The following is a 24,538-nucleotide window of genomic DNA, read 5'->3' on the forward strand; positions in this document are numbered from 1 at the left end:
ATGGACCTCTCTGAGTGCTGCTGCCTCAGTCAAGCACCCAAGCCTTCTGCTGGGGCTACAGTTGCTTCTAGTCCCACTAGATGCCACCACACTGCCTCTGGTCCATGGTGGAGCTGGGAAGAACACCCTCTTTTTGTTTTCTCTCAACCCAGAGGTTCTGAATTAGTGCTGCATGTGCCCCAAGGCCTTACAGCATTTCCATTTTTTACTTAATTGCCATCTCTCTTCCTAAGTATAATAGCTGACGCTTGTTATATGATGCTTTATTGTGTGACAGGTACTGCTGGGGAGCTTTATATACACTTACTTGTATAATCCCTATGATAGACACATGAGGTAGGAACTCTGTTATTATCATCTTCACTGAGGCTGGAGAGGTTAACTAACTCGTTCGAGGCAACTAGTAAGTGACAGAACTGAGATTTGAATCCAGGCACTGAATGTTAGAATTCATGCTCTTAATCAACAGTCTATAAACATCTGGACATGTGTCCATGGGGTTAGACTGGGGACAAATACAAGAGACTAATACCACATGGTACTCCAAATCTCCCTTCCCCTGTCATCGTGGGGCTTGTTACCCAATCAGCTACCCCCTCAGTGCCCTGTGTGCAGAGATTCCTGGATGCACACCATTGGTTTTCTAGATCTGTGCAGATATGTCTGACCTCAGACTCAGGGGAGAACTGCTTTGCCCACATCCTTCCCCAAGCAAGATGCTAAAGTAGATGCTTGAACAGTGTCTGTAACACATAGGAGGAGTCATGAATTCTTCAGGGAAGGAGGTGAAATTTGAACTGGATTCTGAAAGATGAATATGATTTTGCCATTCAGAGATTTTGGAAAAAAGGACATACCTAAACCAGAGGGCCAGTACAGACTGGCCTGTAAGACAGGGAACAGGCTAAGTTGTGGTGAGAGGTAAGGCTGGGAAAGGAGAATGGGTTGGATCTTGAAGGGCCTTGATGCGTGTTAAGGAATTTGGATGTTTTTTGTAGGCAAGGGTAGGGGTGAAAGTGTTGGGGGAACTAGCAGCAGCTTGAACGTGTGAGTGCTAGACAGCAAAGAGCATTCTAATATTCCTGTCAAGTGGAGATTTTCAACCTGTGGTTCAAAGTCTACTTGATGTCTGCTTAGCCTCTGGGTATTTTGCTGACTAACTTCTTATAATATTGATGGGGACAGGACTCTGTCTTCATGGTTCTAATATGAACTAAATACTTACAATGCCCTATATTAAAATGTTTCATTTTCCTCATTCCTTTTTTTGAAATTGAAGTATAGTTGATTTACAATATTAGTTTCAGATATATAGCATAGTGATCCAGTATTTTTACAGATACTCTATTGAAAGTTATTACAAGATAATGGCTATAATTCCCTCTGCTATACAATGTATCTTTGTTGCGTATCTATTTTATACATAGTAGTTTGTATCTCTTAATCCCATACACCTAATTTGCCCCTCCCCCTTCAGTAACCAGTAGCTTGTTTTATACATCTGTGAGCCTGTTTCTGTGTTGTATATACATTCATTTGTATTATTTTTTAGATTCCACATATAAGTGATATCATACAGTATTCGTTTTTCTCAGTCTGACATTTTACAATAAGCATAATATTCTCTAGGTCCATCCACATTGCTGCAAATGGCAGAATTTCATTCCTTCTTATAGCTGAGTAACATCCCATTTTACATATATATATATTACACTTGGGTTGCTTCCATGTCTTGGCTATTGTAAATAGTGCTGCTATGAACATTGGGGTGCATGTATCTTTTTGAATTAGTGGGGTTTTTCTTGGGATATATCCCTAGAAGTGGAATTGCTAGGTCATATGGAGATCTATTTTTAGTTTTTTGGGGAACCTCCATACTGTTTTTCATAGTGGCTGGGCCAATTTACATTCCCACCAACAGTATAGGAAGGGTCCATTTTCTCCACATCCTCTTCAACATTTGTTATTTGCAGACTTTTGGATGATAGCCACTCTGACAGGTGTGAGGAGGTATTTCATTGTTTTGGTTTGCATTTCTTTAGTAATTAACGATGTTGAGCATCTTTTCATGTGCTTCTTAGCTATCTGTATGTCTTCTTTGGAAAAACATCTGTTCAGGTCTTCTGCCCATTTTTTGATTGGGTTATTTGGGTTTTTTTGATATTGGGTTGTATGAGATGTTTATATATATGACCTTGTAGGTCATAGTGTTTTCTCTCATTCTGTAGGTTGCCTTTTTGTTTCAGTGATGGTTTCTTTTGCTGTGCAAAAGCTTTAAAGTTTAATTAAGTTCCATTTGTTTATTTTTGCTTTTATTTCTTTTGCCTTTGGAGACAGATCCAAAAAATATTGCTGCGATTTATGTCAAAGAGTGTTCTGCCTATGTTCTCTTCTACTTTTATGGTTTCAGGTCTTACATTTAGGTCTTTAATCCACTCTGAGTTTATTTTGGTATATGGTGTGAGGGAATGTTCTAATCTCATTGTTGTATATGTAGCTGTCCAGTTTCCTCACTCCCGATAAAGTTTTCTCTCTCTATGCCTGCTCCCACCCCTTGCCTCAGCAGAAGTAGAGGTGATTCCTAAATATTTTGTTCTACTGGAGTGGCCCCAAGAAGTTCTGGAACTACTGCTCTAGAGGACCCCAACCATGTGGACGAAGTTACACCTAATTGTCTTGAATGCTTCATCCAGGTCAACCTGTCTTCTGGGGACCTATGTGGAGTCTCCCAGCCACCTTCCAGCTGTTATGGAAGGTTATGACAGCACTAACCCTCAGTCTAAGAAGCTGCCAGCCAAGCATGGTCTTATCTAACAACTTTGGAGACTCTCCAGTTTTCATGGACACCTAATTAAGCAGTTATTTACATTTCATTTTACTTAACTCTCATGACTCCTTTCTAATTGGCAGACTAATGAAGTTCCTCTGTGACATCACAGTGCTCCGACTGATGATGTATGTCTTCCCTTTGGGAGTCAAACGCCCGTTTGAAATTAATGAGTCTCTTTTACCCAAACTACTTTTGAATTTTGTCAGCTCTGTCTTAAGAAGTGTTTAGACTTGCCTGGCTCTTGTCAGGACAGAGATCTTAGTTATTTGACAAATTTACATAAAACCGTAGAGGGAGAGTAACCCAATCAATCTGATCTTTGTGACTCCCTCCCCACCGCAAGGAGTAGGAGGTAGGAGGAGTAGGGAGTACTTTCCAAGGTCACAGAAGAGCAGGATATAACTTAATGAGTCTTTTGAAGAATTAAAAAGAAACTGTTAGTCTGAAGAAGCATTCACCATCTTTATACCCTTTTCCATTTTCCCAGGGTCAATGCAGGCACATGATTTTTTTTATTCCCATGACTTTCCAAATTTTAAGAACAGTGGAATCCTTTTTATGTTTTTTTTAGGTGAAATCTTCAATGATTCCCATATATAAAACAGGTAACAGCAGAGTTGCTGTAGGTGAAGGGGGTGGAGGAACCTGGAGAACTTTCCACATAATACTCCTCCCCTTCCCCCTCGGCTCCTCACCCTGCACCCCAGCCGCTGCAGGGCTCTGAGGAATTTAGTGTGAAAACCCCTGCTCTATCCCACTTATTCATTCTGACATTTGCTCTAGGAGGTAGAGTTTACATGAAAAAGGGTATAAAGAAACATTTTTAAAGCATGATCTATTTTCTCTTAATAGTGAATTACACTAGACTTCCCTTGATTACTGTTCAAAATGGCATGACTTCTTCAGGATACTACAAAGAGCAACAAAACACAATGGTTCTTCCACTCCATTAGTTATTCTTATGTTACATGTATTACTCTTCCTACCAAGAGGGGAAAATTGGTCCCTTTGCTTCAGCTCTGATTATCGCTCTACTTTCAATCTTGGTGGTGGGAGTGGGCACTGAATCATACAAACTATCTATCTTAGAACCACATACAAGTGAAAACCAACCTAGGGCTATTTTTTTAAGGCTGATTCTAGCCTTTTTGGGGAACTGGAAATATAAAACTTTGAAATCACACACATTTAAAACTCAAGAGAAAACAAAAAGGTGTATATAAAGACATTCAGTAATGAAAAAACAGATTTCCATGCTGTTATAGTTAGTTCAGTTGGTGAAAGAGAGAAGAGGAAGAAAGAAGGGCAGGGAAGGTGCGGGGGGAAGGGAGGGGAGAGCAAGAGATGTGGAGCGGCCAGAGCTGGGGAGGGAAGGGGGGCTCCGCGTCTCCAGTGTTTGCCTCCACCTCTGGGAGCTCCGTTCAGGGTCTCTTTCTGGGGCAGCCCTTACCTGATGGTGAGCATCACTGCGTTCCTGCCCTGATGTGGCCTGAGCCTCGAGGAGCAACCCACACCATGTCCGCAGCTCGGCATAGGCTCTTCTTTATCCCGTCAGGTCTTGGTTTGTGGTGAGGTCCCTTCGGGAAAATTCCCATATTTTCCTGAGAGTGCCTGTTCTGAATTTACTCTCTGCATTCAAGGAAAGCCACTGTGCTGGGGTGTTTTTACTCTTTTTGAGAAATGTGTTCCATAAATCAAGGAGAAGAGTAAAAGTTAAAAATAATTCGCTCTTCCTTGGGGTTTTAATTTCCTTCCAAAAATTTTTTTGAGAAATTCTTTTTTTTTCTTAAAAAATTAAGAACTCAGTCCCTGATGGAGAGGTGATTTTTTTTTTTTCCAGATTTTTATTCATATGATGACAGGGGTCAGAAAGACAAACATTTGAGTATATTTTCAATCAGCCAGGCATCTCAGCTATGAGTTCTATGTACAATCACTTAATCACTATAATAACCCTGTTGCATAATCTGAGGCTCAAAAACTTTGCTTATATAACAAATGGGGAGTCATACCTAGATCTGTCTCACTTCAAAGTTACAGGTCAGGTTACTTGTACCGACTTCAGAAATTACTGACCTTAAAGGTTGGATGATTAAAAAGCATTTTCCAGTGTTATTTCCTAATACTGGTTTCTACTACATACCTTGGACACCTAGACTAAGTCATGAGCCCCTGCTTTAGTACTTTTGAACCAGTTGTTCTCACTGCTTACAATTCCCATCCTCCACAGAGTTGCTCATTAAGACCCTAAAAGCCCATTACAAATCCACCTGTTTACTTATGTAAGCCATGATAGGATTGGCCTTTCATCTTAAAGGTCTTTCCAGTTCAAAGGTTTAGTGGTTCTGTAACTGAAAATATGAGCCAAGGAGTGTTATTCTCTACGGCAAACGGTTAACAACTGTAGTCGCAAAGAGTAGAAAAACTTGTTTCTTAAGATTTTTACTTCAATACCTAAAATATGTTTAAACACCAATATAAGGAATGAGACAGATGATAATATATTATTTCATGTTTATTTTGATCTTTGTTTATATCATCCCTACCAGTTTTTGAACCTCTTTAGTTACTATCCTGTTTAGTTGGTAAGATATCTAAGGCATTAAAGTAATATTGACATTTAAAATAACTTCATAATTGAAGGAACTAAATTATTCATGATTTCCAGTCACACTTGTTCCGATCTACAGTGATCATATAATAGGAAACATTTGTATAGTACTTACTAAGTGTTAGACACCTGTCTAAATGTTTTACCTATATTAACTACAATGAGGTATTACCTCACACCAGTCAGAATGGCAATCATCAAAAAATCTACAAACAATAAATGCTGGAGAGGGTGTGGAGAAAAGGGAACCCTCTTGCACTGTTGGTGGGAATGTAAATTGATACAGCCACTATGGAGAACAGTATGGAGGTTCCTCAAAAAACTAAAAATAGAACTACCATATGACCCAGCAATCCCACTCCTGGGCATATATACCCAGAGAAAACCATAATTCAAAAAGATACATGCACCCCAGTGTTCATTGCAGCACTATTTACAATAGCCAGGACATAGAAGCAACCTAAATGTCCATCAACAGATGAATGGAAAAAGAAGATGTGGTACATATATACAATGGAATATTACTCAGCCATAAAAAGGAATGAAATAGTGCCATTTGCAGAGACATGGGTAGACCTAGAGACTGTCATGCAGGGTGAAGTAAGTCAGAAAGAGAAAAACAAATATCGTATAATATTGCTTATATGTGGAATCTAGAAAAATGGTACAGATGAACTTATTTGCAAAGCTGAAATAGAGTCACAGATGTAGAGAACAAACTTATGGATACCAAGGGGGGAAGGGGAGTGGGATGAACTGGGAGATTGGGATTGACATATGTACATTACTATGTATAAAGTAGATAACTAATGAGAACGTATTGTATAGCACAGGGAACTCTACTCAGTGCTCTGTGGTGACCTAAATGGGAAGGAAATCTAAAAAAGAGCTATACATATGTATATGTGTAACTGATTCACTTTGCTGTACAGCAGAAACTAACACAACATTGTAGAGCAACTATACTCCAATAAACATTAAAAAAAAAAATCTCACACCGCTACTGTGAGGATATGTTAATATAGAGAAGTGATTTTTTTAGGATACTGTTTCCTAAACTTTAGTCATTTCTGTACCTCTTTCATGACTTTGCTATGCCTGCGTATACCATCTGTGATATTTTTCCTCAATATAATTCTAAGTAATAAAATTGGTGAGATCACAAGTTTGATGTAATATTATATTTTTTAAAATAAATAGATAGCAATGAAAATATTTGGAATATGGAAACTAAAATTATCTCACCAGTGGTAAAAATGTTCCACCGTTTGGGAAATACTATTTATTCTAGGAAACGGTCTGCTTCTGGCTTATGACTCTGAATGTAAACTTAGGGTCTGATACAGTTATCCACAGTGCATCAAAGAGAAAAGAAATGAGAACGCTGGTGGGCCAGGAGGTTGACAGGTGCCTATAGGCCCCAGGATAAAGCTTATTAAAATCTTGGAAGTTTTTCAATAAAAATAAAATGTATATGTATTTATCATATATATGTATTCAATTTATATCCCAGTTTTGAATGATGAAGTTATTGTAGGCTTGTTGCACAAAAGATGACTATCCACAGGGCCATCACTTAGGTAGTTTCCTTGTTAGTTTCAGCGAGTCATTCTAAGCAGCAGTGCATTTTCCTGAAGGTGGTGTGGTGCTGCCCTCATTGTCCTGTATTTTTATTCCATAAATAAACAGGGTTTCTGTGATTTAAAAAAATGATGCTACGTAATAACACTCTCAATCAAATGACCACCTTTGTGGTTTCTCAGGAAAAAGGTGAAATAAGGTTATATTATTACTTTATATTTTTCTGTTTCCCATAGAATTTCCTTTTCAGATTCCAGGGCAAATAGAACAAAGGATCAGTTTTTATAATTCATTTTTTTTCCAAGAGTATGTTCTGATGTCTCATTATTTGGAGATAGCCGTGAAAAGAAGGATCAGGAAAATAGAAAGGCATAGTTAATTGTGTAATTCAAAATAATAGCAATTTTTTCCATTTATGTGTCTTTTTCGATCCATTTTTTTTTTCTGAGAAAGATTGAATGGAATAATTTTCTCTTTTTTGTCTCTTTTTCAAAACTCATTGATGCCACACAATGCATGTTACATAATAATCACATTTATCACGACTTTTGGGAAGCAGGGTTTCAAGTAAACATGCTGTACAAAATATTTTATGAAAATTTTGATTCTCATGTTTGAGGATAATAAAAGGATTCCTTTGTTTCTTAGAAAAGAAATCCTGAAAACAAATGAACAAATGGACTTGGTGCATGGACACCTAGCCGAGCCTGTGTCTGAGAAGAATGACATGCCTTCAGCATGAAGTCGCTACAAGAAAAAGACATGTAATTAAGGAGGGAAAAAAAAATCAGAAGCTGGAGCCATTAAAGAGACTGTGATATGAGGAAAACATTATACAGGAGATGTGACCAAAGATCTCAGATCTGAGAGCTGAAAGGGAATGAAACTAGTTAAAATTCCACTGCTCATTCGCTCCATGGGAGAAATAACATTACTGTTGGATGTCACTTGCCACTTCATTTTTAGAAACAATTAAAAGATGCAAATATTTATGAATTGCTGTGTATGTTGTAATCCTATTCAAAACAAACAGTGCCTTGTACCTTAGATTCTCAATGCTGGTTAGTGTTGGGATTCAGGGGTTAAAGCAAACCATTCAAAATGAGTTCACTACTGATACTCAGACAAAGGGATGCAACTCCGAGAGCGTGTTCTGTTTCCCTGCAAGCTGTTGCCTATGCCAAATGAGTATTTTAAAAACCATTCAAATTAAGTTGAAAATTTGTAATTATATTTTCCCTTTTAATTGTAACTTATGCAAATGTTATATTCCAGCTGTACAAATAATTTTCGCTTCAGACTACAACATCCACATTAAATCTAGCACGTAATGCCCTGATACGAGATTCTTCCCAAGCTTGCAGATTTAGAAGGCTGGGGCTGTTAGTTATGGCTTCTATTGCTGTTACTCTGCAGTTAAGTATAGATCGCAGAGTGGCAATAGAGAAGGGAGACACCTTTGCTATAATTTGCTGGAGACAATTGATGAATAAAACAGGTAGAAAGAAAAGAGAAATGCAAACAAACAAAAAAGGCACAAAGTCTAGGAAACCTGGGTGTTTGGTAAAGTGGATATTCTATCCTAGCTGTAATTGATGAATCCAGCTTGCAGTGCATTAGTTACAGGAAGAGGCTGCCTGTGACTCATTTGTTAATTGTCATGTGTTTTAAACCACTTAGTGAAAACAGAAATTGAGTATTTTCCATTTTCAGTAAAAATTTCACTTGGGGAAATCATGTACAAAACCATTACAATTTTTAATCAAGAGTGAAAGAAGCATGGATTATTTTAAATACACACACACACATACACACACACAAGGGAGCACACATATGTGAGAAATAAAAGAGAAGGAAAAAACACCAAATACAGCATGTTGTTTTGATTATTGAAGTGTTTCTTTACATAAATTTGGAAAGGTTTTCATGTTGATAGTTTTTGGAAGGCAAATGTGGGGAACCTTGATTTACTTCAATCCAGTTGACTGCTGATTAGCTTTTTGTGTTTAACAGTGTCTGGAAGCAATGGAAGAGATGAAAGAAGAAAGTTTATGACACATCCTCAAGTAACTCACAACCTCAATGATAAACAAGGTGAACTTATGGAATAAGATGGACTATAATAAATGTCATGTGTGTGTTTATAGATCTAGCAGAGAGTTCAACACTTCATTTTTCAATGGGACAAACAGATCCAGTGTGACAGTGATTTACTCAAGTTCACACATCTAATAGTGGTGAAAACATGTTTCAAACCTAGGAGGTGTAACTTCTTGTCCTTTTTGTTTTTTCCATCATGAAGGCATCTGTCGATTGAGAGCTGCAATAAATAGAAAGAATCTGTTTATTAAACGTGGGTCCTTCCTATGCTTGCCCATGAAATGAACTTCAACTCAGCTGGAAAATTGTATGGATTTTTTTTAATACTTTCCTGGCCCCTGGATAGAGATTGGAAGGTTTTGTTGATCTCAAATTAGCTCCAATTAGTTAAGATTAAACTTTAAACAATGGAAAATCCAAGACAAAGATCCCATAGCCCTGAAAAGTGTGCTGTAAATCCATATACTTTAGGTCAAAGAGCAAATGATTAGAAGTTCAGATTGATTCATGTAGTAAAAGGGCAGTGCAAAGAAATGCTAAAAAATAATGGCCCTGGACAGAAACCCTGGTGCTGGGTGAGTCATCAGCCTGGGAATGCTCATGGCCTGAGCCTCATTTATTTACTGCTCTTGCCACAGTCTGTTACATAAGCAGCTGTGACTATGACTATACCCTCTTTACTTGTACAGAAGCTTGGGGACCAATGTCTGGCAAAAAGGATTGATGATGGTGGGGTTGGTTTGCTGGTCCGTGTGCAATGATTTTCTACAGGTGAATATGGGGATGCGTATTTCTTTGAACATTGATTCATCCATTCACCAGTTCATATATTTATTTACTCATTCATCAGGCATTTACTGGGCACTTACCATATGCCAGGCAGTACTGCATTTAACACTGGGAATACAGATTGACAAAGTCAAAATTAAATAATTAATTGAATGAATATCCATTGTCTACGTATAAGTCTGATGGAACCAGGAATTCTTTTTTTAATAAATTTATTTTTTTTAAATTTATTGGCTGCGTTGGGTCTTGTTGCTGCGCATGGGCTTTCTCTAGTTGCAGCGAGCGGGGGCTACTCTTCGTTGCAGTGCGCAGGCTTCTCATTGCGGTGGCTTCTTTTGTTGAGGAGCATGGGCTCTAAGCACGCAGGCTTCAGTAGTTGTGGTACATGGACTTAGTTGCTCTGCGGCATGTGGAATCTTCTCAGACCAGGGCTCGAACACATGTCCCCTGCATTGACAGGCGGATTCTTAACCACTGCACCACCATGGAAGTCCCAGGAATTCTTGACTTCTGATCTCATCCCTCATCCAGAAAGTCAACTGTGTTGGCATGTCCAAAGCCATGTTAGTTTCCTTAGATCTCGCAGCGTCTCTCATTTAGCCAAATTGAGTGTAGATTCACAGATGCAGACTCTTCCTCCTGTGTATCTTACCAGAATGGCAGCTTTCAAGCCTATACCACTAAAGGGATCCAGCATCTTCCATAGTAGGATTGTGGTTTAAAGCATGGACTTTGGAGTTAGATGTGTATGGTTCGTATCCTGCCTGGCTCCACTACTCCCTAGATGAGTGTCCTTATTACATATTTAGTTTCCTCATCAGTAAAATGAGTGTCATCTGGAAAGTTTGCAGTGAGGATTAAATTTAAATAAATAAATGCTTGACAATAAGGCCTGGCACATGGTGGCTACTTTTGCGCTACTTTAGTAACACTTTGCTAAAATTTGCTCTTCTCTCAATACCCGTTTCCATTTGCAAGTGATGCCTCTTGTCTGCCATGTATTAGCCCGGTGTGCCCATGACATTTTGAGCAGTAATTTAGACATCTGGAGTTTGCAAGAATCTTCTGGCTCCCTGTGATTACTTTGATATGCTGCTAATTGTTTGATTTTCTAGTGGTAACCATGGGTAGGGCTACTGAGCTCATCTGTGGAAACTTTCTGGAGGACGTCCTGAGGTGCAGCCTGGGAGAAAGCCAGGCCAGGCTGGCTTCCCTCCACTGCAGCAGAATGGTTTCTGGGATGTAAATTGCGTCAGAGTTCCTTGGTATTTTCTCCTGGTCCCCTCCCCCCACCTTCATTATCTACTTTCATGTTTCCCTCCCTACCTTCTCTTTCCATTTAGTCTTGAGACATTTACAAATATACATTAACTCCACAGTTCCTGACTAGGGCATTATCTTTATTAATGTTTGCAATTTGTGTGGATTATAGATCTCTTCATGACCTCTGCAATGCCTCAGGATATGCCACTGCCATTTATTTGTATAGTCTTCTACTTTGATGAAATGCAGATAAATTGAAAAATCTACCAAGAATCATTGTCCTCGGGATATCGGGAAACAAGCACTTCCACGGTTAATTGTGTGTGTGTTTTTAATCATAGCCTAATAAATTGGCATTTCTTTTTTATTCCTTTAGATTGGCTCTCAGAAAAATCTCAGAATATTAACATTTTTGCTTCACATGTGGTCAACTGCGCATCCTCAGAGTGTACTCTGAACTGGGCAGAGCAACAAAATCAGCAAAATTCCGTGGAGGAGGATGAGATTTGTTTTGTAATTTAGAAGTAGGAGAAATTCTTTCCTTCAAGCCTTGGAACCATATTGGGCATGTGAGGTAAGGAAAATCCACACACAAAGTGATAGAGTTCTAGTGGACTAGGCTTCACAACATAATATTTTCCCATCTTGCTGACTTTTTTCTGGGCAAGAGGTCTCCATCCAGAGCTTCTCGGTCTTTAGGGCACATAGGAAACATTGGGATGCCTATCAAAATGCTAATTCCCAGGTACCACCATCCAGGGATTCTGATTCACTAGATGAGTTGGAGCCTGGCATCTTGCATTTAAAACCATCGCGATGCATGGAGTCTGCTTTGGTTTCTACTCTTGGCTCTGCTTATTTTTCCGGGCTTGGCTAAGAAAGCTGGTGCAAGAGGAGGTGCCTGGCAAAAACAGATGGAGCTGTGTCAGAGCTTTTTATTCAGAGCTCACAGTACTGCCTAATACACAGTGCCAGCAGTTTGTTGCTGAGGGAGACACCTATGATTCCATTAAATATTTAGGGATCCAAAGTAGCCATCATTAATGAATCTGAATGTATTACAATGATCCTAATCAGAGTAACAGATGCAAAATGACAATACGATACACACAATTTTCCCCCAGCGAGTTACACACTATTAAGGTCTGTTGCAGTCAATGAATCCAGATGCTTCCTCACTCTGACTGACCATGAAAGATCCTGGTTTCATTACATGAAAGAAAATAAGTTCATTCTGTCATCTTGCAGAGTTAAAGTGGGATCCAGTTCAGCAGCTGGTAAGGCATCATAAATTGGTTTGCAATAATCCTGCTTCCATTTCAGGATTGACTGAGTGGAAGAATTCTGTTGCAACTGGGCTTATCATTACCTTTACATTATTTTTATGCTTTCCCAGATGAGATGGTTTACTCTTGCTCAGAAAGCCTCAGTGTGTGTATAAAACTAAGCACATTTTATACACACACTGAATGAGAAGAAAGCGAACTGTTTTTATAGAGGGTAAATTCATTAAAATCAGAGTAACAAAACCAAAGTCAACCACGATAAAATGGGAGGCATAAAGCTTCTCAAGAGTGTCTCCCTAATAATGTCGTCAGACTTCTGATCTGCATGAGGCTGTGCATGACAGCATTTGCCCTCTTCATGTCCTAGGGATCATACAAAAGGAAAAAAAGAAAAGGAAGAATCTCTGCCATTTTCAGAAAAACCAGCAGACAAATATAAACCACAGACACTGTAACACCTGTAAGAACTGCCAAGAGAAGCTGAACCTGTGTAGCAGCTGCAGAGGAGGAAACAAAAAGAAGTAGCACAGAGAGTGCAAAGAGTCAGGGATGGTAGATCACAGCAAGTGCCCGTGAAAATACCATCCTGAAGGGGAAGGGTGCACTTGAAGTGCTAAAGTGAACACAGTTGCCTAGGAATTCAGGTTAGCAGGGCTGGTGCAGGACTGTGCCTTTCCTGGTTTGGCGCCAAGAAGTACAGTAACCAGCTGAACCAAGAATCCGAAGATGAGCTATATTTGCAGGGAACAATCGAATTCGTGGGGCAGCAGAGGAGAATACAGCCTGGAAGGCCACCCTGGCCACTCCCCAGGCAGAGAACTACTTGAAAATAGCTGGTTTGGGAAAGTGCAACTCATCTAATGATGACAAGTTGAAAAAAGAAGGCATTGATAGAAAGATCCTATTGGAAAAAAATGTGGGAAGGAGAAGCAAAGCTACCCAGCAGATGGAGAACACTCCCAAGCAGATGAAAATCTCATCCTGACAATTTGCTATGAATTAAAATAAAAGTATACTCGACGAAGCAATTACCTTGATGAATGAAGACCACAAAGAAAAAATTGAAGAACACAGGAGAAGTGGGGGGGTAAATGGAAAATATAAAAGATGAGCTGAAATGCAGGGAATAATCACAGAATGAAGACACAATTGGAAGAAACGTGAGGAAAAGAGCCACAATAAAAACAGTGATGGAAATAATGGACATAAAAGACAAGAAAAGGACATCCTGGATACATACAATTGACTTCTAGGAGAAAAACATAAAGAATGAAAGAAAACCCAAACATTTAAAGATGCAATTCAGGGAAACTCGCTGATAATAAAATGTGACTCTACAAACTGAAAAAACTGTGTGTATCAGGGAATATTGACCCAGCTCATCATGACCAGAAATCTCACCAGAAATATCCTGGTGAGACTGAACTCTAAAAATGAAGGAAGAATACTTCCGGCAGTAAAAGGTTGAAGTACAATGACTTAGAGAGGGAAAAATATCAGGCTGACTTCATACTCATATCCACAGCCACATTCAACACCAGGAGCCGGAGGGGCAGTACCTCTCAGATTCTCAGGGAAAGAAAGTGTGAAGCAAGGATGTTATATCCACCTCAACAGCGTGCGGAAAATCTCAGGGATGACTGTTGCCACGAGCCTTTATTGAATAAACTACTCATGGGAGAAGTTCTGCCAATCACGCGATGGCTGGCATGTCTGGGGAAAAAGTACTGGCAGTGAACTATTTTTTTTCTTTCTGAAACTGAAGTTTTTTATTAGGAAAAATTTCAAAGTAAACAAAAGTAGAGAGAATAGTATAATGAACTCTCATGTACCCACTACCCAGCTTCAACAGTTATCGTGGCCAATCTTGTCTCATCTATACCCCTAATCATTTTCTCCCTATCCTCCAATTGGGAAATAATCCATTATGTCATTTCATCCATAAAAATTTTAGTAGTATCTCTAAAACAAAAGAGATGTAAGGAATATTTAAAAAATACAACCCCAGTACCATTATCACACCAAAAAATAAATGACAGTAATTCTTTAATGCCATCAAATATCTAGTGTTCATATTTTGTGATTATCTCATAGATTTTTTAAAATAAATTTTAAAAATAGTTGATTTGTTCAAATTGAGCTCCAAATAGGGGTTATACATTGCAGTTGATATGTCTTTGAGATCCTTTTCATATACATGTTTTTTTCCTCTATTTTCAAAACTTTTATTTTTAATTGCAGTAAAATACACATAACATAAAATGTACAATCTTAACCAATTTTTTAAGTGTACAGTTCACTAGTGTTAAGTGTGTTCACATCGTTGTACAACCAATCTCAAACTCTTTTCATCTTGCAGAACTAAAGCTCTATACCCATTAAACAGCTCCCCATTTCTTTTTCCCTCATCCCTTGGCAACTACCATTCTACTTTGTATGAATTTGACTATTCTAGGTATCCTGTTTAAGTGGAATTGTACAGTATTTGTCTTTTTGTGACTGGCTTATTTCACTGAGCATAGTAATTTTTTTGAACTTTAAATGCTTTGTTAAGCTTTATTGTAATAGACTAAATTTTTGGTTTCATAGAGTCAGTGATACTAAATTGGCTATTGGGTTTAGTGGCTTCTTGCATCAGCTCCTGCAACTGTCCAGTTTGTTCAGCACCAAAGTCATTATGTTTTTCTTCTGGGAGGATGGTTCCAAAACATGCTTTTTCAGTTGAATTTTGTGTTTTCTTTAGCTTGTTGCCATAGCACTGTGGCATATACCTCCTTTTCCTGCAAGAAACACTGAGTCTTGTCAGAACCAAAGGTCTTATGTCTCCTAAATTCATCCTTCACATACTCCTTGCCTAGGGCTTTCATGTCCAGGGGAAGAACCCCGTGCAGCAACAAGGTGCCTGATTAAGGGCGGGGAACAAAAAAAAACGAGCTGGCCTAGCATAGCGCAGGCGTGGACCATAGACTGCACCTGTGCAAAGGTTCATCCATGTCATAGTATGTGTCAGAATTTCCTTCCTTTTTAAGTCTGAATAATAAAGGCATACCTTGTCTTATTCTGCTTCGCAGATACTGCATTTCTTACAGGTTGAAGGTTTGTGGCAACCGTGCGCTGAGCGAGCCTATGGGAGCCATTTTCCCAACAGCATTTGCTCGCTTCATGTCTTTGTGTGACTTTTCATCATTATTATTATATTTGTTATGGTGATCTGTGATCAGTGATTTTTGATATTACTTATTATAATTGTTTTGGCATTTTTTAGCAATAAAGTATTTTTAAATTAAGGTAAGTACATTATTTTTTAGACGTATGTTATTGCATACTTTGTAGATTACATTATGGTGTAAACATAACTTTATATACACTGGGAAACAAAAATTTCTTGTGCCTCGCTTACTGTGATGATATTCATTTCATTGCAGTGGTCTAGAACCGAACCTGCAACGTCTCCGAGGTATGTCTGTATTTCATTGTATGTGTATGCCACATTTTGTTTACCCATTCATCCATTGATGAGCATTTGGGTTACGTCCACCTTTTGGCTATTGTGAATAAAGCTGCTATGAACGTGGATATACAAATATCTCTAAGAGATGTGGCTTTCAATTCTTTGGGGATATACCCAGAAGAGCAATTGCTGGATCATGTGGTAGTTATCTTTTTAATTTTGGGGGGACCAGCCACACTGTTTTCCACAGTGGCTTCACCATTTTACATTCCCACCAACAGTGCAACAAGGGTTCCAAGTTCTCTGCATTCTCACCAGCACTTGCTATTTTCTGTTTTTTGATAGTAGCCATCCTAATGTGTGTGAGGTGGTATCTCATGTGGTTTTGATTTGCATTTCCTTAGTGATTAGTAATGTTGAGCATCTTTTCATGTGTATCTTGAAAACTGACCATCTGTATGTCTTTTTGGAGAATGTCTATCTAAATTCCCTGCCCATTTTAAAATTGAGCTTTTGTTGTTGTTTAGTTATTTAGTTGTTGTTGTTTAGGAGTTCTCTATATATCTGGATATCAACTCCTTATCATATATGTGATGTGCAAATATTTTCTCTTATTCCAGTGGTTGTCTTTTTACATTATTATGTCTTTGATGCATTGTTTTAAATTTTGATATAGTCCAATTTATCTGTTGTATCCAATACAATAAATTATTGCCAAACCCAGTGTTGCTAAGCTTGTCCCCTATGTTTCCTTTTAAGAGTTTTATAGTTTTAGCTTTTACATTTAGGTCTTGATTCATTTTGAGTTAATTTTTGTATGTGGTACAATGTAAGGGTCCTACTTCATTCTTTTGTGGTAGTGAGTTTAAATGTATTTAAACATACATACTTACCTGTATATGTATAAAGGTCTGTGTGTATACGTATATACACACAAACATACATTATATTTATGTGTGTTTGAATTTTATATGAGCAGAGTTCAGAGTTGGTGATAGATTAATGTACTTAGGTTATCTTCTACCATATGTATATATACTAATTGTTTGAATATCTCTGGTTTTCACAACATTCATATAACCAAGGAAACTAAAGTGCAGACTAGCTGCAAAATTTGCCTAATTTCTGTCTCCTATGCTTATATATTTTTTTTCTCCTGGATAATAGTGTGCTGGAGCTAGCTCGTACCAAGTTGTGAGAGTCAGTTATTTTTTTTTTTGTAATTGTTAGCTATTATTCAACATTGAGTATATGCACTTCAAATTAAATATGATGGTAAGTACTCAAAACTCATCATTTTATAAGAATTTGACTGCAATTCACTATTATCTATACCCTGAAGGTTATTTACGTCTATCGTATCTATACGTGTGTACCTTTTCCTAATTACAAGTTTGGTATTATTGCGGTAGTAGCTTGAAAACCAATGGGAATATTTTCACCAAGGACATCAGCAAAGTCTACAAATCAGGGTGTGGTTTATTATTTTGATAACTGTACAGATTTAAGAATGTGCTGAAGAAAATGTTAATAAAGCAGATTAAATTTAAAACTGTATCATGTCTGTAGCCCTTACATCATGAATAGCACAAATAAATGGAGGAAATATTCTTCCAGTATTTGAAATTTATTATTAAATTAGCAAAGAAGTTCCTCACTATTACCAATAAATGAATGAAGTTCCCACATAGGTCTTCATTGTTTCACTTTTTCATTACTCATTCTTGCAGTGAATTTGAAAAATATGGAACAGTGCAAGCACAATAAAAATTATGTGTAATAAAAAAAATTTTTTAAATTACAATGGAGCCAAGACTAAGACAATTGTGGAAATTAGGATGAGAGAACAGAATGCAAGTATTATATGCATGACTATGCAGGAGTGACACAACTAACTACAGTGCAGAAAAGAAGGGGGCAAAGAAGGTAAGAGGTGGAATAAGTTTGCTGAATCCTCATTGGTCGTGACTGACAAACGATTTCATATAAAGCTGCCAAATGAAGTAATAAAAGTGAAATGCTTATTTAGCACTACAGAGATAAAAATTAGAAAGATAATAATATACCACTGGATGGCGGAGGAGAGAGAGAGAAAGAGTGGTATGAAGAGGAGGAAGAAGAGGTGAGAGAGAAGGAGGAAGAAACTAATAGCTACTATTTAAAAACAGAAGACTGAGAGTATTTTATAAAGTTATAATTATAGATGTAACTCATGGAATAAAAACAAACTTTTCTGAAGAGCAGAATAACTACGCACACATAAACACACACCATCTTTCTTTCTCTCTCTCAAAGTTGACCACATGGTGAAAAACTACACTAAACTTAAACAGAGAAAATAAAAAATAATATAAAATAATACAACTGAACTGAAATCCAACATATCTGTCATATTAAAATTATAAATGAGTTTGGCTCAACTATCAACTGAGAAAGATTTTTAGATTGGAGTATAAAGAAAAACCTAACACTCTGCTGTATTTAAAAGAGACAAAATAAAATGATTCAGAAAGGTTGAAAATAACATGATAAGCAAAAGAAGCAAATTCAAACAAAAGAAATTAAGGGTTACAACCTAAATATCAGACAAAGATGAATTCAGGACAGAAAGTGTAAAATGAGACAAAGAAAGGTATTTACATTTGTTCTGGTTATCTATTGCTTCATAACTAACTGTACCAAACAGTGGTATAAAATAACCATTTTATCAAATTCTCAGATTCTGTGAGAATTTAGACAGAGCGTAGCAGAAGTGGCTTGTCTCTGCTTCAAACTATCTGGGACCTCATCTAAATGGCTGAGAATGAGAACCATTTGGAAGATTCTTCATTCACATGGCTGGTGCATGGAATGGAATGACTGAAGGCTGGGTTCAGCTGGACTGTTAACCAGAGCCCTTATGTATGATTTCTCCATGCTGCCTGGGCTTCCTCACAGCACGGTGGTTTCAGGATCATCAGACTTCTTACAATGGCAATCCAAGGGCAGATGTTCCCAGGGAGCAAGGAGAGAGCTACCTGGCCTATTATGAGCTAGCCTTGGAGTCGCAGTATCATTTCTGCTATCCACCCTGATCCTAGAAGGAGGCAGAGACCTCACTTCTTTAGGGAAAGGGAGTAGAAGAATTTATGGATGTGTTTTTAATATGCCACAGTGTTAAAGGATCCAAATTATAGTCTAAAAAAGCAGTTATTGATATCTCTGTACTCAATAGGAATAGATGAATATTTCCTTAACATGATTAGATATATCAGGCTCAGTGGAAAAGCCGAATTAAATTGAATGGCAAACAGTACAGGCATTCCTTTTAGAGACAGGAAAATGGTAAAGATGTGCATTATCGCTGATACTATTTAATGTTATTTGAGAGATAGTAGGAAAGCACACAAATTCTGTAACTTCTACTTGATTCTCATCTCGATGGCTGACAAAAGAGGAAAAAACCCTCTGTACCTTCTTTTTGATTTTATAGTATTTTTGAAGCCAGCAAAATTCCGAAGTTGTTAGTAGCTTTTACATATGATAATAAATTGCTAACTTAGTCATTACACTATAGTGGATAAGAACACTTAGATAGTGAAGTAAATGTGACCCAGCAAATCGCTTAACTGCTCTGATCTCATTTTTTTCATCCATGAGCATAGTAACACCTACCTCATTAAGTTGGTGTTAATAATTAGCAAGGGTTTTGACCCATGATAAGAATGAAATAAATGTTAGCTAATATTATTATTATTTCAAAATATATCTTGATAAAAGGGTGGAGTTTTTATTTGGGGTGTGGAGGGCAAAGTTTGGAACCTTACCAAAAGTATCAGGTAGAAATTTTGCTTATTAATGTGGACTAGTCTTTTTTTTTTTTTTTTTTTTTTGAGCAATGTCTATTTAAATCTTCACTTTTCTATTCTTTTTTTGTCATTTTCTTCTTTGGAGATTTTATTGTCTTATAGTCTCAACTCCTGGAACAGTAGAAGATTCTCTACAAGGAATCAGCCTCTCTCATTAATATAAAACTATAAACCCTCCAAGTTAGAGGCAGAAAGAAGAACTTTAAAAGATAGAGTAGCCATATACGTATGCCTGACTCTTCTGGCTCCTCTTTTCCTGTTTTACTTCTCTTAAGGATTCTCTAAATGTTTTCTTCTTCTTTAATCATACCTATACCTGGGTTTTTCCACTATAGGAGGCATTTTCAAGAAAAGATATTTGAAAAATTCCAATAAGAAACAGAAAAAAAAATTGTAGAAACTTTATATGGCACAAGAACAGTTAATTTTAAAAAGATAGATTTCCAAATTTGACAATTATATGAAAGAAATATAGTCTTACTTAGGATAGCTAGCCTTGGTTGAGATGATGTGGATTGTCACCAATGCAGTGAGTATGGGAATAGTGAAGTAAGGATGGATTTGTGAGATATTTATTGGAGGTGGGGCTGTGATTCATTGGCTAGGTCAATGAAGGCCGGGAAGGAGTTGAAGATGACTCCAAGGTGACTCACTTGGGCAACTGAGTGAATGGGGATGATATTAATCAAAATGAAGGATGTAGTAAAAGGAACTCATGTTGTAGGGAGGGTAATGAGTTTGATTTGGGACATTTTGAGTTTAAGCTACTAATAGGATGTTTGGAAATGTGAGTATAGGGACCATATTATTGGGTTGGCCAAAAAGTTCATTTGGGTTTTTGGTTAACATTGTACAGGAAACCCGAACGAACTTTTTGGCCAGCCCAATATTAAAAGGTGTCTTGGCATTTTTTCCTCATTGAGAGTAGAATAAGACCTCATCCATCTTCTTGGCTTTAACTATTGTCTTCATGACTGTGATTCCTATGGCCGTCATTAGTGCTGTTCAACCAATACTTTGGATTCTGCTTCCCAGCCACATCATAGGATTGTCCTTGCTGCATTTTTGAAGTTAGATGTGACCACACGGTTTGCTTTGCTAATGAAACATGGGAAATGACATGTGTAACTTCAATGTGGCAGCTTAAGAGACAATAAAATATGTTCCATGTTCCCTCCTCAGTGTCATAGTGATTGTGAAAGTACTTTTCCAGGCAGAGCCAGGGGCCCTAGTGAGTATGACACAGAACACCTGAACTTGCACGGTTTTGAGAAATAAACCTTTGTGATTTTAGGCTAGGTGTTTGTTACCACACCATCGCCTGCTATTCTAACTGATATAATTCCTAAAACTTTATCTCTTGCCTTCTCCTCTACATAGTGATCATAAAAACACTAAATTTTCAGGACAGCACTGATTTGGGGTAATTTTATTGTTTAAAAAAAGGGTCAGTTACTGGATGTAAAACTAAATGTGATTTGCTTTTTTATATACCTTTATAAGATCTCAGAACAATGGCTTTAAAACTCTTCATCCATGATATATAGTAAGAAATAACTTTACACTGGGACCCAGTAGACACAAAAATTAGGAAAACCTCATGAAATAATATTTAGTGTTACTGTAGGTGAAGGATGATCGTTTATTCTATTTAATCTTATTTCACTTAAAAGTAATTATTATAAGCCACTAATTGGATGTTATGATTCAATAATGGGTCTTAACCTACAGTTTGCAGAACCGTAACTTAGGGTGTGAGCTTTGGGGTTGGAATGCCTACGTTTAGTTCTGGCTCCTCCACCTACTACTGCTATGTAACATTCAGTAAGATGTGTAATCACCAGGTCTGTTGCCTCTTCTGTAAAGTGGGATACTAATTCCTACCTAATTTCCTATTTTGTAATTGAATAATGAGATTGAAAATAATTGGATTGAATATTAATCTAAAATTAATTTATATTTTTATATAGGCTCTCTCTCTCTCTATATATATTTGTATTTATTTTTATGTTTTTGGTTGGGAAGATAAGACCTGGCATAACTGAAAGATCAGAGGCTCTAACTTTTCAGGAGCTGTGGTGGAACGGATACATCATTCACTGATGTATCAAAGCTCCCTGGCCTATCTGTCCCCATGGCCCTGTGACCTCCCCACCACAGCCTCACCTGGAACATTCTTTCTACGCAAGCTCCCTATGGGTGTGAGGCTTGGACACGGGGATCCTGTGCATGATGGGAACAGAATTTGTAGTGCGTTTGGGAGCAGTCTGCTCTTATTATCATATTATATTGTTTCTCAGCCTTCTTCTTGCCGGTCTGAATGACTTTGTTATGGAAGAGCACCGCCTTGCCTCAGTACCCAGTTCACATGATTAACCCTGATACCAGTCAACATCGCGTGTGCTCTTACTGATGGCCTGTTGTCTTGTCTTCCCAAATGATTATAAGCTTGTAGTGGTTGCTCAATAAATATTTATTGATGGAGTCTGCCTATAATACACTTTACCCTTTCGGTTTTCCTGGACATCTTCTATTAATCTTTCAGTTCTCTGCTTAAAAATCACTTCCCTTGTGTGCTCCTATCCTGAACGCCCAAGGTATCCCTTTGTTTTCTCATTTTAATATTTCCAACTTAGTACTTTCTAAGCAGTTATGAAATTTCTTATATAATTGTTTGTCTTTCCTGCTACAGTATGAGCTCTGAGAGGGCAGGAACTGTTCTGACTGGTTGTAACCTAGGACCATTCACAGTACTTTTTAAAAAAGAGCATTTCGGTATGCCTTTTTAGACCAGACATCACGCACCTGAATGTTTGTACGAACCAGACAGCTCACATAGGTGAGTCAAGCCAGCCAGCTGAGATCTGGGGAAGTCGAGATTGCAGGCCTTAATAAGGGGGCAGCTGCTACTTAGCCTCAGTAGGACATTACCCAAAGGAAGTGGCCTCTCATTGCTAAAGCTTCTGGTTTTTGTTTTTTTTTTCTTTAATTTGAAATCTCCTGGGTTTTAAATACTGACAACTAAAGCTTTTTTTTTTAATTAAAAAAACCTATAGCCTGCTAGTTAACAATCTTTATTCTAGACTATATATATAAATATATGCATATATTTATAAATATATATATTTATAATCTGATTTTTTTCACTTATTTGTGAGCTTCTTTCTCAGTCAATTTTACATATATTTTTCAGTTCCCTTATCTGTTAGATGAGGATAACAAGATATTATTTCACAGGATTGTTATGAAGATTAAATGAAATTGTACATGAAAGCACAGAGAGCAAAGCTAGGCCCACAGCAGGTGATCCATGAATGGAGTCCCTCTTCCCTCTCTCTTGTTTAACCTTCATGTCAGAGAATCAGTAGCCCTAGAAATGGCTAAAGAGAGTGTGTTCCCTAGAATGCTTTGTGAGGTGTTAATAGATATGGGGAGGGTCCTCTGGGCAAATAAATCTGGAGATTATGACTTAAACCAGTTTAAGCATATATCTTTACAAAAGACTTCTTAGAGACTTTAATATGCTAATATGCCTTGTGACTCTTCAAAAAGGGGATAAAGATGCAATATTTCTAAAATTTAATTGACCTGAATGAGTATCTCATAAAGCACACTTTGGAAAATGCCTGAATCCTAATGCCTGAATCCACTGAACTCTGGTCTTAAGGTCTCCTTGGAAGCAGTGGTCAGAGCCCAGGAAACAAGTTCCTGCCATGAGGGCCTGCGTTTCCATGCTGTCTACCTCATCAGCCCACATGGGGCTGGTACTAGTAGCTGTACAGGGTAAGAAATCTAGGGCAACTTCATTGATCCTGCAATGTTTTAGTAGCAAAACCATAAACAAATGCACCCACTGAACAGCAATAAGTTGATCCTTGCTAACAAAACAACCCCTCTTGCTAGCATTGATTTTTATCTTTAACTAGCTATTCTCCCAGAAGAACCAAAAGAGGCAATTTTATTTCTGTTGATTCCATTCTTGAGATCGTTATGTTGATTATGTGTATTCTCTTTTCTTGTGTAGATGTTTGAAATTTCCCTAGGAAACATTTTCTTCTGCCTAAGATTGCATAGAACATCATTTTAACACATAGTAAATGTTGCTGGGTACAAAAATTCATGCATTACCACGTATTTTTGCAAAGTAAGAGATTTATATCTTTGTAATTATTTTCAATGTGTGTTTATTGATTTTTATAATACAGGGATATTAACTTGAAAGGGAACAAATTACATACAACAAATTAAGCACTTGCATGGATTAGAAGATCGAGGTAGTGCACTCAAGGCATGACTAATACGAGAGTGCTGCACGTTAGAACTGTGTGGTTTTACATCACATCTGGGAGATTTTCATCCAGCCACTTGTTTGAAAGAATGTTTAATTGAAATGCAGGTGCGGGATGACATGCATTTGTAGAATTGTAGGATTTTAGAGAAGGGAACCTTATACGAGGAAACCAAGGACCAAAAGAATTAAGAATCGTAGTCAAGGTCATTGAACTTTAGTGGCATGGCCAGGGCTAGAACCTAGCTTCCCAGACACCAGTCTAGACACCAGTCGGTTGACTTCGCAACCACATCCAGTGTCTTCCTGAGTTCCAGTGTCACTATCAGCTTTGCGTCCTTGGGCAAGTAACTCTTTTCTCATTCATAAAGTAAGAACGACTCCAAACTGATGCGATAATGCGCATGGGCACATCATTGGGTTTGGCGCTAATTAACGCTCTCTAAATAACACTTCATTCATTCATTTGAAATGTATTTATTCAGTCCCTC

At 37.7% G+C, this 24,538-nt stretch overlaps 1 protein-coding gene across 1 annotated transcript in view; it reads left to right on the forward strand.

Annotated features, from left to right (window-relative positions):
• Positions 1-8,022, forward strand: part of RWDD3 (RWD domain containing 3) — an 80,114-nt gene extending 72,092 nt beyond the window's left edge. The window contains exon 5 of the mRNA XM_059900273.1: positions 7,671-8,022. The gene's annotated coding sequence lies outside the window, so the exon portion shown is untranslated. The remainder of the gene's footprint in view (positions 1-7,670) is intronic.
• The last annotated feature ends 16,516 nt before the right edge of the window (positions 8,023-24,538 follow it).

Source organism: Balaenoptera ricei, chromosome 1 (assembly GCF_028023285.1).
Source record: "Balaenoptera ricei isolate mBalRic1 chromosome 1, mBalRic1.hap2, whole genome shotgun sequence".
Classification (NCBI taxonomy): Eukaryota; Metazoa; Chordata; class Mammalia; order Artiodactyla; family Balaenopteridae; genus Balaenoptera; species Balaenoptera ricei.